The 11,376-nt window shown below is 50.4% G+C and overlaps 3 non-coding genes across 3 annotated transcripts; 1 reads left to right on the forward strand and 2 right to left on the reverse strand.

Annotated features, from left to right (window-relative positions):
• Positions 1 to 721: 721 nt before the first annotated feature.
• Positions 722 to 794, reverse strand: TRNAR-UCG (transfer RNA arginine (anticodon UCG)). Its single transcript has one exon. It is a non-coding gene; the product is annotated as a tRNA-Arg (tRNA).
• A 2,249-nt stretch (positions 795 to 3,043) lies between these two features.
• Positions 3,044 to 3,116, reverse strand: TRNAK-UUU (transfer RNA lysine (anticodon UUU)). The gene has a single exon. It is a non-coding gene; the product is annotated as a tRNA-Lys (tRNA).
• Positions 3,117 to 5,918: 2,802 nt separating this feature from the next.
• Positions 5,919 to 5,991, forward strand: TRNAR-UCG (transfer RNA arginine (anticodon UCG)). Its single transcript has one exon. It is a non-coding gene; the product is annotated as a tRNA-Arg (tRNA).
• Positions 5,992 to 11,376: the final 5,385 nt, after the last annotated feature.

The raw sequence follows: 11,376 nt of genomic DNA on the forward strand, positions 1-11,376 counted from the left end.
AGTGAGAGGAAAGATGCCCTCTGGTCTTGGGGTGGGAGGCCCCTGCAGTTCAGATCCCCATTCTGACTTTTTCTATGTCATTGTGTGTTTTAGCGGTTCCCCTTGGGGGTCAAATCTGGCACAAGATAAGGGCCCTAGATGCTCCCCTCCTCCACGCCCATCTGCATGGGATCTTCCCCTCCTGCTTCACCTTGGGTGGGGAGGACGTGGGGACTGCGTTCTCCAAGGCTCTGGAAGAGAATCCGACGTAGACAGATCCTAGCCAAGGGTAAGGTCTGTGTGGAGAGTCCCAGCCCAAGCAGATTACAAGGGCGTGGAGGTTGGACACAGGGGGAAAGTTTATCAAGCCAAGGCATCTCCGGAAGAAAAAAAAGAGAATGCAAAGTCTCGACAGGATCCCCTTGTGTGTCTGAAGGGGCGGGGGAAGGGCAGGTTCTGGAGGTTAAGGGAGGAGAAGCCCCTTCTCCCACCAAAAAAAAAAGGTGCAGGTCGCTGTGGTGCTCCGCTGCTGTGGGGAAGTCAAGGAGCAGGTGTGTGGGTGGGAGATGCCGGTAGCGAGATAGGAGAGGAGATGCCTGGCGTGGGGAGGGGGCGCCGATAAATGGTGCTGCTAGCCTGGCTGTGGGGCAGACTCGCGGATACAGGGGCGCCTCGGAGTAAGACGTCCTTCCCCAAGCCAGCCTATCAGTAGGGAAGGAGGGACCACAGAACAAAACAGTACCAACCACGAAGGGATTCGAACCCTCAATCTTCTGATCCGAAGTCAGACGCCTTATCCATTAGGCCACGTGGTCATTGCATCTTTGCTTTTTGGCTTGGCACACACCTGGTGAGGTGGGGTGTGAGTTGGTCTTGGAAAGAAAATAGTCACCTAGCTCTGGACTGAGTTTCCTAGGTCACACTGGGGGTACACCCCCCACCTCAGCTCTCACTTAGGAATGGCCAGTGCCAGAGCAGCCTAGGTAGTCCTGGATCTGGAAGATCTCTCTGTCTCCGTGTTACTCTCGGAGATCTGTCTTCATCCTGGAGGCAATAGGGAGCAAGTCAAGACAGAGTGAGACCTGGAGGAGTTTCCACGTAGACCCAGGCAGATCTTCTACATTACGTTCAATTCACTTCCACCGGGTTCTGGGCTAGGCACTCAATATGGATAAACACAATATCACAGTCTACCCTGAAGGATTTAACATTCTTTTGGGAAAACAAGAAATGTATCCATAGAAATGCAAACTACATACATGATATTGTGTGTGGGGAGGGGAAGGAGGAAAGAGCCCAGGCCTAACCTGAAGGGCTGTATGTTAACAATAGAAGAGGAATGCCAGGGGGCACCATCTAGGCAGGATGAACAAGGACAGGTACAGAGAAGGGATGGGAGGAAGATAGTCTGAAAGGGAAGGACATTTTGCTGAGGCCAGTTTGGATCTCTTTCCCAGCTTTGCTTCAAGGGTTATTTCATCGTAGGGATGATCTCCCCAATGAAGAGAGGGCAAAGACCCTCCCTCTCTTCGAGGAAGAGAGTGTCTTGGGAGCAGGAAGTAGACATAGTTGGCTGATGCTTCCTTGTGGGGATCAGCCACCTCTTTCCTGCTCCCCACACCCTGATGCAAAAACAAATACCTTGTCTAGTCCTGGGGCAGAAAGAAAGAACAGGTTTCTAGAAAAAAGCTATAGAGAGAACGGAACCTTCAATGTTCAGATCTAAAGAAAGGCAAAAAATAAACCCAAACCAACAAAAAGGCAGGCCCTAGCGTGGAGGAGCTCCCAGTCCAATGAGCTACATCAAAATAATAGGAAATAATCAAGGTTGGGATGTAGGGGCCTGGAGAAGGTATCCCATAGGAGGTGAGTTTATTGGGACTTAAGGAAAGCCAAGAAGCAGAGATGAGGAGGGAGAGCATTCCAGGTGTGGAGGAGAGCTCAGAGATGTTTGAGGAACAGCCTGGAGGCTGATGCCTCTGGATGGAAGAGAATGTGTTGGGGAGTGAGGTTTAGAAAGACTGGGAGGTGGGAGAAGGCAGTGATGCAGGGCTGGGAAGGCCACAGGGAGTCACTGGAGGTGATCGAATCGGGGGAGCATGATATTGTTGAGCCTGGTCCTTAGGAAAACTACTTTAGTATTGAATGGAGGCTGGACTGCAAAGGGGAGAGGCCTGATGTGGGCAGCCCCCATAGTCATAGCAAGAGTTCAGGTGTTAGGGGATGAGGGCCTGGGCTAGGCTGGGGGTAGTGTCAGAGGAGAGAAGGGGATAGTCAAGAGATGCTGCAGAGGTAAAATCCACAGGCCTTGGCACCAACTTCGAAAGGAGAGAGGGGTGAGAGATAGTGAGGAATCCAGTTTGATTCCTAGGTTGCAAGTCTGAAAGACTGGGAGGAGGGAAAAAGGAGGAGAGCTCGGGGGGGGGGGGGAATGAGTGTAGTGTTGGACACATTGAATTCAAGATGGTTGTGAGATGTCTGATAGGCTGCTGAGAGGGAAACTTGTTGGCACATTTTGTTAAAAGAACACTACAGAGGAACCACATTGGCAGAAATACCCAGGGAAACACTAGAGAAGGGGCATTGCCAGAGGCACAGAGTGGCCCCCAAGAAACAGGATGGTAGGTGGGGCACTGGGAGGCCCTGGGACCCCATTAGATCCCAAATGAGTGACCTTGGGCAAGTCATTGGGCCTTTCCAGGCTTCAACTCTAAAATGATAGAATCTGCTGGGCCTCTAGTCTATGAGCCTTTGATCATCCTCTTCTGGGACTCCATGGTATACTAGGAACACTCCTCAGAGCCCCTCTCCTACCATATTCCTGAGGAGACAGTCAATGGGTTGTTGGGTGAACCTATTCAAGTCAACCTCTGGGTGTTGTGGGCCTTCTCTCTCTGTCTCTGTGACTCTCCCTTTTGTCTCTGTTTCTCTGTCTCTCCCTCTTTCTCAGCATGGCCTCCCGTTGCCAAGGGTGAGGCTGGCCCCAGACGAATGGTTTGTTTCAAAGCAGACTCCTCAGTCCCCAGATCTCCTGTGGTCCCCATAAGGAAAATAAAAGGAAGATTGCTTGAACAGGGCCTTGAACCCTGGACCCTCAGATTAAAAGTCTGATGCTCTACCAACTGAGCTATTCAAGCCACATGAAAATGATATTTTACTACTTATCTGACAACCAGAGGCCTCCAAGACTATTTTTGGAAGCTCTTGGCTTTCCTGGCTCACATGGCCATCCCCAAAGACAAATCTGACTCCAGAGATTGCTACCTGCTCTTGGCCTTTTCAGTCCATTCCAAAAATGACAATATTAAGATCAAAAGGAATAAGGGACTTGGCCAGAGTCAGAACCAGGCCTTGACCAGAGTTCTGTTCCCTCAAGTCCAGTGTTCCTTCCATTCATCTCAGATGATCAGACATGGCAGGTAAGTGACTGACCATGTCTGGCTCCTCTCTCATGCCAGAGGGTGAGTTCCAAGAGAACAGGGCCTGAGTATGGATGATCCAAGTCTGGTATCTGCCCAGGCCACCAGGCAGCTTCACTGTGCCCAAGACCCTGGGGAAGGCCTTAATGGGTTGGATGTATGTGAACAGAGGACATCAGGGAGTTCTCCTGGCTCTTCCTTCCTTGAGTCTCACTTCTGAACCCCCTTAGAATCATGGTCCTAATGGCCTCAGGGGAATTAGGGACTGTGGGCTGCATTGCTTGTTGGGTCATAGGAGCCTTAGAGAGGCGGGGCTGAGCCTCTGCTATCTAAGGAGAAAGGGCAGGGGATTGGTTGGGATATTGAAGGGAGAGTAGGCCCTGAATAAATCATCACTGAACTGTGCTCATCCTCCACGTGACCCCTTTTCTTCATTTTGTGTGTGTTTTTCCCTAAAGCATAACGCCTCCCCTTACTTCACTCCAGACATTTCTACCAGCCTCTCCCGACTGAAGGCCCCTGTCCCTTGCCAGGAAGGCTCCCAGAGCAGGTAGCTGGCAGCTTGAAGCTTCCCCTCTTGGGGTGAGTAGAACAGTACACTCTCATTGGACCTCTCTGCTTTGTAGTCCCTAGAAAAGGCCATATGACCCAAGCCCAACTATTTGGAGATGAGCCCTGAGGTATGAGGGAGAGCTAGTGACTTGCCCAAGGTAACACAGAAGGGCAGTTCACACTACACCCTAGGTTCAGCATTCTACCCACTGGACTACTCTTGGCCACCTTCCATTTCCTGTCATTCCTGCCTGCTCTTACTCCTCTGTCTTATCTCTGGCTCTAGTATAGCGGGTTGCCTGCCCTGATGTTCTCAAATCTCTCCTGAGGCAGTGGAGAAGTTCTTAGCCCATGGGCCTTCGAGTTGTGTGCCCAGCACACATCCCCTTCCATTCTGAGGGTGCACAGGGCCAAAGGCTTCAGGCTACAGAGTGTCTTGTGGGAATGTATCCTAGAGTGAGCAGAGGGGATTCAGGTGGAGGAAGACTGGAGAAGCCAAGTGATGGGAGGATTTTAGGTGTGATCCTGGAGGTAATAGGGAGCCACTGTAGTTGACTGAGCAGAGGTGTGACTGACCCAATCTCTGATTTTTGGAAAAGTCGTTTTAGCAGCAGAGGCTGGCTTGGAGTGGGGAGAGCCTTTGGGAATAAACTTCTCAGCTCCAGCTTCGATGCCTTCTTGGAGGTCTGAGATGCAGCTACCTTCCCTTGGTCTCCCAGCATTCTTAGCTTCTTTGAAAGCTCAACTGAGGGGCTGTTTGGTACTGGTGAAACTGATCCCTAGAAGGTGAGAGCTTCATCCACAGACCTGGGGCTGGCTTTCCTGCTGGGTTGAACAGAAACAAGCCTGGGGAGAGCCAGGATTGGGCTCATCCCGCCACCGCTGCTCCCATCCCCTGCCCCTCCAGCCTCACCCCTTTGGTTCTCCGAGCTAGGGCTCTCCCTTACACCTTCTCAAACGCCTTGTCTTCCATTTCCAAGAGAGGTAGAGACCACAGAGACCTGGGGACCAATGAACCAGGCTTCCGACTTAGATCTGAAGATGATGAAGGAGCATCCTTGGCCTCCTGAAGCACTAGGGGAGGGCTCTAGACCAGGCAGTCTTCTACCAAGGTCCAGCCTCCTGCCTGCGCTTTGCTTCCTTCCTTGTCCCCGACTCTTATAGGGTGGCCCCGCATCGTTCCAAAACCTAACTCCTAGTAGAGGGTGGTCTGGAGCCATCAAATCCTGGGTTGTGGGCACTCCCCTCTCCCCCAGTGGGGATGCAGTGGACTGAGAAGCAGCAGAAAGACCCGGGTCACTGAATCCAGGGCACTTGGGTGGGGGGAGGTTTATCAGCGGGAAGGGGGGGGCGGAGTTATGAAGGATTTTGAATGGCAAACAGGACTTTATTATTCGATCCTGGTGATAATAGGGAGCCATCAGGTGATGGAGGAGGCTGATGTGATCAGAGTTGTTTTAGTGAGACCTGTTTTAGGCAGGTGACCGGAGACTGGATTGCAGTGGGGAAAGCCTGACGCTGGCCTCTGGGTGAGGGCCTCACTTGGTCCATGCTGCCCTTTCACACTGGCATTCCTAAGTGAATGGTCTGCCTCCATGCCTCGGGCCAGGCTGACCCCGGGCCAGAAGGCAGTCCACTCACTTTGCTTTTGGGCATCCTTAGAAGCCCAGCCGAGGTCCCAGCGGGCCTAGGAGGCTTTTGTCGGCTCCCTCCCAGGGGCAGTGACTTTGCGCAGAGGTGTGTGTGCCTGTGCCTGTTTCCCGATGGGTCCCAGCAGAAGGGAAGCTGTGTGAGGGCAGGGCCAGTTTGTTTTGCCGTGTGTTCCCTGGGCTCCTAGGCCAGGGCCTGCGGGGGTCCCTCAGGGTGGCCTGGGAAACTCAGTCCAGAGCTAGGTGACTATTTTCTTTCCAGTAGCAGCCCAAATGCCTCCCAGGCTGGTGTGGCCAAGTCAGAGTAAAAGAGTATCGCGACCACGTGGCCTAATGGATAAGGCGTCTGACTTCGGATCAGAAGATTGAGGGTTCGAATCCCTTCGTGGTTGTTTCCACCGCTAGGTTTTTGTTCTGAGGCTTTCTCGTTTTCTTTCCAAAGCAGGGTCCCCATCCTGCCGCGGTTGCTCAGACTGTTGACAAAACGCAGACTTTTCTGTGTGATAATAAGATTCCCTACCTTTCTTACAGTACATCTAACCCCCTCCCAATGGTAGACGCGTCCCCTGGACCCGCCAGACTTGTTCGTTCTGTGGTCAGTCTGGGTCTCCGTCTCTCCTCCTGGGAACCTCCAGGGTGGGAAGATCTGGACCCCAGCACTGTCCCGGGAAGCATCCCTTGGGAGTCTCTGGGGGACACTGAGCTGGCCTGGGGACCCTGGAGCCCTTGTACTGCCCCAGATGGGACAGAGGTGGAGAAAGCCTAAGGCACTTAGAGAATCATTCAGACGGAGTTTTCCACGTCTCTGGGCTGGGATCCTTTCCTCCCACCAGACTGCTGCCTTCTCCCCTCCCCACCCTTCCCTTCCGCTCTCCTCCCCTCCCTTCCCACTTCAGCTTCCTTCCCTCCCCTAGGGCTCTCGGACCTTCCCTAACCTCGGATTGTGCCCGATCTGGGAGGCGTTGTGCTTGGACAGAAGGTCCAAGCCGTCAACAGCAATCTCCTCCCAAGAACCATCCCACTGGGTCCAACCTGTTGCTAGCCCCCGCCTCACCTCCATGCCCTAGAAACCAGGAAATAAAACCAAGCTGTGTTTGGAGAAGGGACTAGAATCCTAGACCTTTATACTAAAAATCTGAGCCTCTACCCACTGAATTATTTACTCACTCCCTAGGGAACGCTGAGGCTCCATCCCTAGGCTCCCTGCCTCCAGGGCGTACACCTAGAGCCTACTTCAGACACAAGCCTTGACTCCTGGGTCTTGGACCCTGGGGAAGACCCAAAGCCAGAGCTGCCTCCTTTACTTGTTCCCCAGCTCCTCTTGGAAGGCTTCCCTCTCCATACAACCCCTGGGCAGGGCAAACTTTCCTTGTTCTCCCCTCCCTCTCCCCTGCACCTCCCACCATCCCTAGCCATCCCCAGTCCTGTTCCAGGTCTTCTTGGGAACAGGCCTGGGCCTTATCTTGTCCTGCAGTGGCAGGGTAGAGGTTGGGACTTCACCCAAAGAAGGGAGGTTGAGGAAAGAAGCCCAGAGGCTAGCCAGAGGATGGCTGTCTGCCAGAGAGGAGAGGAGATGGGGGGAGTAAGATGGTTTATATGCAGTGTATTTCACCTGTACTAATTACACTATCATCATCACCACCACCACCACCACCATCATGGTGTATTTAAGAAGGGCCACATAGCGAGGTTGATCAGTCATTGATGGCTGAAACGAGGTCCTGGATGAGCCAAGGTGGGGATAAGGGGATGTGCCTTAGGAAAGCACAACATTACCTCTTCCTCTGGACAGGAATAAAGGAGGAGACCAGATGGGAGGAGAGCAGGAGAGGATGGAGCTCAGTGGGAGTTGAGTCATTGCTGGTCAGGGAGGGGTTATGGGGATGGCCATGGCCCAAGATCACTGAGGTTAAAGAAGATAGAGGTGAGGTGAGTTGCAAGTCTTGACTCCCCTGGGAAGATTTTCCTTTTGGCCTGTGCCCTCTTCCGTCTTCTGGGGGTGGTGTGGGGTGGGGGTGTCTTCTGGAGCATTAACAAGTGACAAAGCTCCATAGACATTTGGTAGAGGAGGCCCAAGGCAGGAGGAGGAGGCTGGGTCTGAGTGCTTTCTGAAGGGCCCCCAAATGAGATGAGTGACAAGGTCCTGTACCCAGAATGGGTGTGGCTAAGAACCTCTTTCCTATCCCTTCTGCTAGGTAGCAGAGTATCTCAGTGGAGGTGGTCTGGGCTGGTAACCTGAAGTCTCTGCCGGTTCTGGCTTTTGGAAGTTTACCTCAGCAGACCGCCTCCTGCCCTCCTAGAAACTTGTGTGTGGCAGGACTCGGGCAGAAACTCCAAGACAGGGTTGAATTCCAAGAGATGTGGGGACCAATGAGCTTGTGCACAGAGCCCTCCAGGTGCCTCCTTTAAGGAGGGGACTGTGGCCCCTCGTGAGCCTGCCACTTCTGTTCTGCGTTCAAGGCACTGGCCTTCCCACACTTGAGACAGAACTATCATCTTCCCTCACGCTTGGGGCAAAAGCTGTCTCTCCAGTAACAGAAGGATGGTAGAACGGCTGCATCTTCGGGTGGGGATGCCATTTGGTGGGCTGGGGAGCATTAAGTCAGGGGGTACTTACTAAAGACAGCCCTCTTCTCAAGCTCTCACAGTCCATGTGTAAGTGAATGAGCAAGTGGGTGAGCCTATTCTAACAGGGGAGACCACAGAAGTAGGGGAACGGTGGCCGGTGAGGAAAGTCCTTAGGACCGAGCCTAAGAGGGCAGCTCCCTTTCCAGGAGCCAAGCCTCAGTGATCTGAGGATGGCACAGCTGGAAGGTGAGGAGAGGAGGAGAGAAGAGGCAGCTGCTCAGACGGTGGAGGGAGACTGAGGCGCAGATTTTGGGGCAGTGCTGAGCCCCCACTCACCCTGCTTCTCTCCTTCCACACCAGCCAACACCATCCCCTCTCTCTCCTGGCTCAGAGGAAAAACTCCTGGGGATGATTTCTTTCTTTCTCTTGTTGTTTAAAATTACATTTAGTGACAGCTTTTGTTTTTAAATAACCTTAAATTCCCTGTATCCTCCTCCTGTTGCCTCCCCCAGAATCCTTGTTTGTTTGTCATTTGAGTCCCTCACCCATGCCCTTCATTCCATCTCCTCCATTCCTTTTATGACCCCACTCCAGCAAACATCCCTCCGCTGGCAGGCAGTTCCATGTTTCTGTCATTACTGGCTCCTAATAACTACTGACATTTCAAAAGTACTTCTCAGCTTGGAGTGTGCTTGGCATACATCATCCCTGCCAGCTTGTATCCCATAACTTGACAAAAGAAGAGACTGAGTTTCCCAGAGGTAAAGTTCCTTACTGCAGGCCAAGGTTAGCCAGCTAGGTGGTCTAGTGCATAGAATGGCCAGCCTGGAGTCAGAAAGACTCCTCTTCCTGAATTCAAGTCTGATCTCAGACACTGCCTAGGTGTGTGACCCTGGGCAAATCACCTTACCCTGTTTGCCTCAGTTTCCAGATTTGCTAAATAATCTGGTGGAAAGAAATGGCAAACCACTCAAGTATCTTTGTCAAGAAAGGCTCAGATGGGATCACAGAGAGCTGGACACCATTCAATGGAAAGGGTTCAGATCTAAAGACAATTTTCTAGGTAAAATGTTAAATGCTTTATAAAGGCTAATTGCTATTATCATTGTGGTTTCTTATTCATTACCATATCTTCCATAACTCAGGTTTGAGACTGTATACAACCCACCACTGCCTCTCTGTACGTACCCCATTATCCAGGTGTGATGTACCTCCTGGCTGTGCTTCTGGCCACCCCTGGCAGTGGTCATGGCTTGCAGTGGTTTCTCAGGGGAAGTTAACTCCAGCCTCCAGGGATGTTAATGTGTACAATGCCTTTAGAACAGACTAGAGGACACCTCCAGTGATGACTGTTAGCAAGTGGTTCTACCTCTCGCTCCACTCTTATCCCTCGGAATTTTCTATTCATCTTTTAAAGTTCAATTCTGGTCTCACCTCCTGCATGAAGGGACCCTTCCTTCCTTATCCCCTTGGTAGGCATTGTCCTACTTAGGGTCCTTGGAATGGAGTTTTGCCACAATGGAGCTCAGCAACCTAGTAAGAATAATGTGGTAAAATTGCAAGCTATTCTACAGGTCTGAGGTGAGCTTCTCCCATGGCAAATACCCCATCTTCCCTCCTTGCCAATCACTGGCATCCCTACAGACAACCTTGTGCCAAGATATCCAGGGTATTTTGTCCACTAGACCACCAAAGTAAACCAGAGTGACAGATGCTTTATCACTTATGTATTAGATAGAAACATTTGAGAAAATACTGGAAAATACTCCAAAGGTTAGGATGAGATAATTCTGGATTGAGCATTCCTTAACCCCTTAAGTGAATGAAATACTGCTGAGCACCAGGAAGGAAGGATGAAATGAACTGGCCAAGGGAGGCAGATTCCCTCCTGGTGTCCAGTGGGCTTGTCCATTGATTTGCTTAAGAGGCCAGCTGAAACCCTAGTTCTCTTCCCTTTGGGAGCTTTGATTAATTTCCTCTTATGTCTACAGTCTCAATGTCACCAAAATGGCCTTTGTAAACTATGTATCAGTGGGAAGCAGGGCTACTAGAAATAATTTATGCATCAGATTTATCTCCGTAGGTTTAGCTACCTTTCGGTTATGATTATAAATTACTGGGAGAACAAATCTTTTTTTTCATATTTCCATTTTCCTTCAGAATGGTTCTAGATATGCTTCTTACCTTCCCCTTTATCAAATTAAGAATCTCATAGATGAAAAAATATGAAATCACTGTATATTTGAACAAGAGAAAGTTGTTGGCTCAGCCATAGAGAAAGTAGTGTTTTTGATTGCTTTTCATGATAAATCATCCAGAGTTTAACTGATAAAATTCACACATTCTGGGAAATATTAGACTGTTCTCTGTAGTTCTGCTAAACTATGCAGCTGGGTAACAGAAAAAAAGAGAAATAAAAAAACTGTAAAACAACCCCAGAAAACCAAACAGAAAGAGGTCAGGGTATGTTTCAGGTCATTATGCTTTTTACTCAAACTAAAAATAATCTGGAGTGCATCCATTTTTAGTTTGCACCTTCCAGGGTCCTTGAGCTCAGCTGAAAGATGTTGCTTATTGATAACAATGGAACTAGATTTGCTATTGTTTATAGAAAGGGCAGAGGGCTTTGTGTTGTTGTCTGATGATTACTGTCTGAAATATGATGTAATGGCTGTGGAGAAGGCAGTGACTTCTAAAGTTGAATGCATATATGCAATGATTTTTTTCTGTTACAATGAGTGAGGTAAACATCTAGCCAGGGAGTTTAGTAGTAAGGCCAAGGAAAAGAAGAGAAAAAGGAGAAAGGCAAAACATGGTTCCTTCCCTCAAGAGATTCACAGTTTAACAGGAAAGACAAGATGCTGGTTGGTTGGTTGCTGTCCTTGGTACTTGAAGAGGATCAGCGCAGCATCACTATGCTGGGGTCATTGTACATTGACTATGGCCGATCAGACCAATATGAACTTGAAAGACTCTACCACAGGTGTGGCACAGACAGTCCATATGAACATTTGGAGTGGAGATGTCTTTACATTTGTACATCTCACATTTCCTTTGAGCTGTTGCAATTCTGCGTTGCCCATTAAGCACAGAGCCTTTTTTGCTGCAGCACACAGTGTTGGGCGATCCTCTGTCAGTGTGTCCCATATCTCCCAATCGATTCTGAAGTCTCCCAATTAATTCAAAAATTCTTCAGGGAGACCTTGAGA

This window comes from Notamacropus eugenii, chromosome 7, assembly GCF_028372415.1.
Source record: "Notamacropus eugenii isolate mMacEug1 chromosome 7, mMacEug1.pri_v2, whole genome shotgun sequence".
NCBI lineage: Eukaryota > Metazoa > Chordata > Mammalia > Diprotodontia > Macropodidae > Notamacropus > Notamacropus eugenii.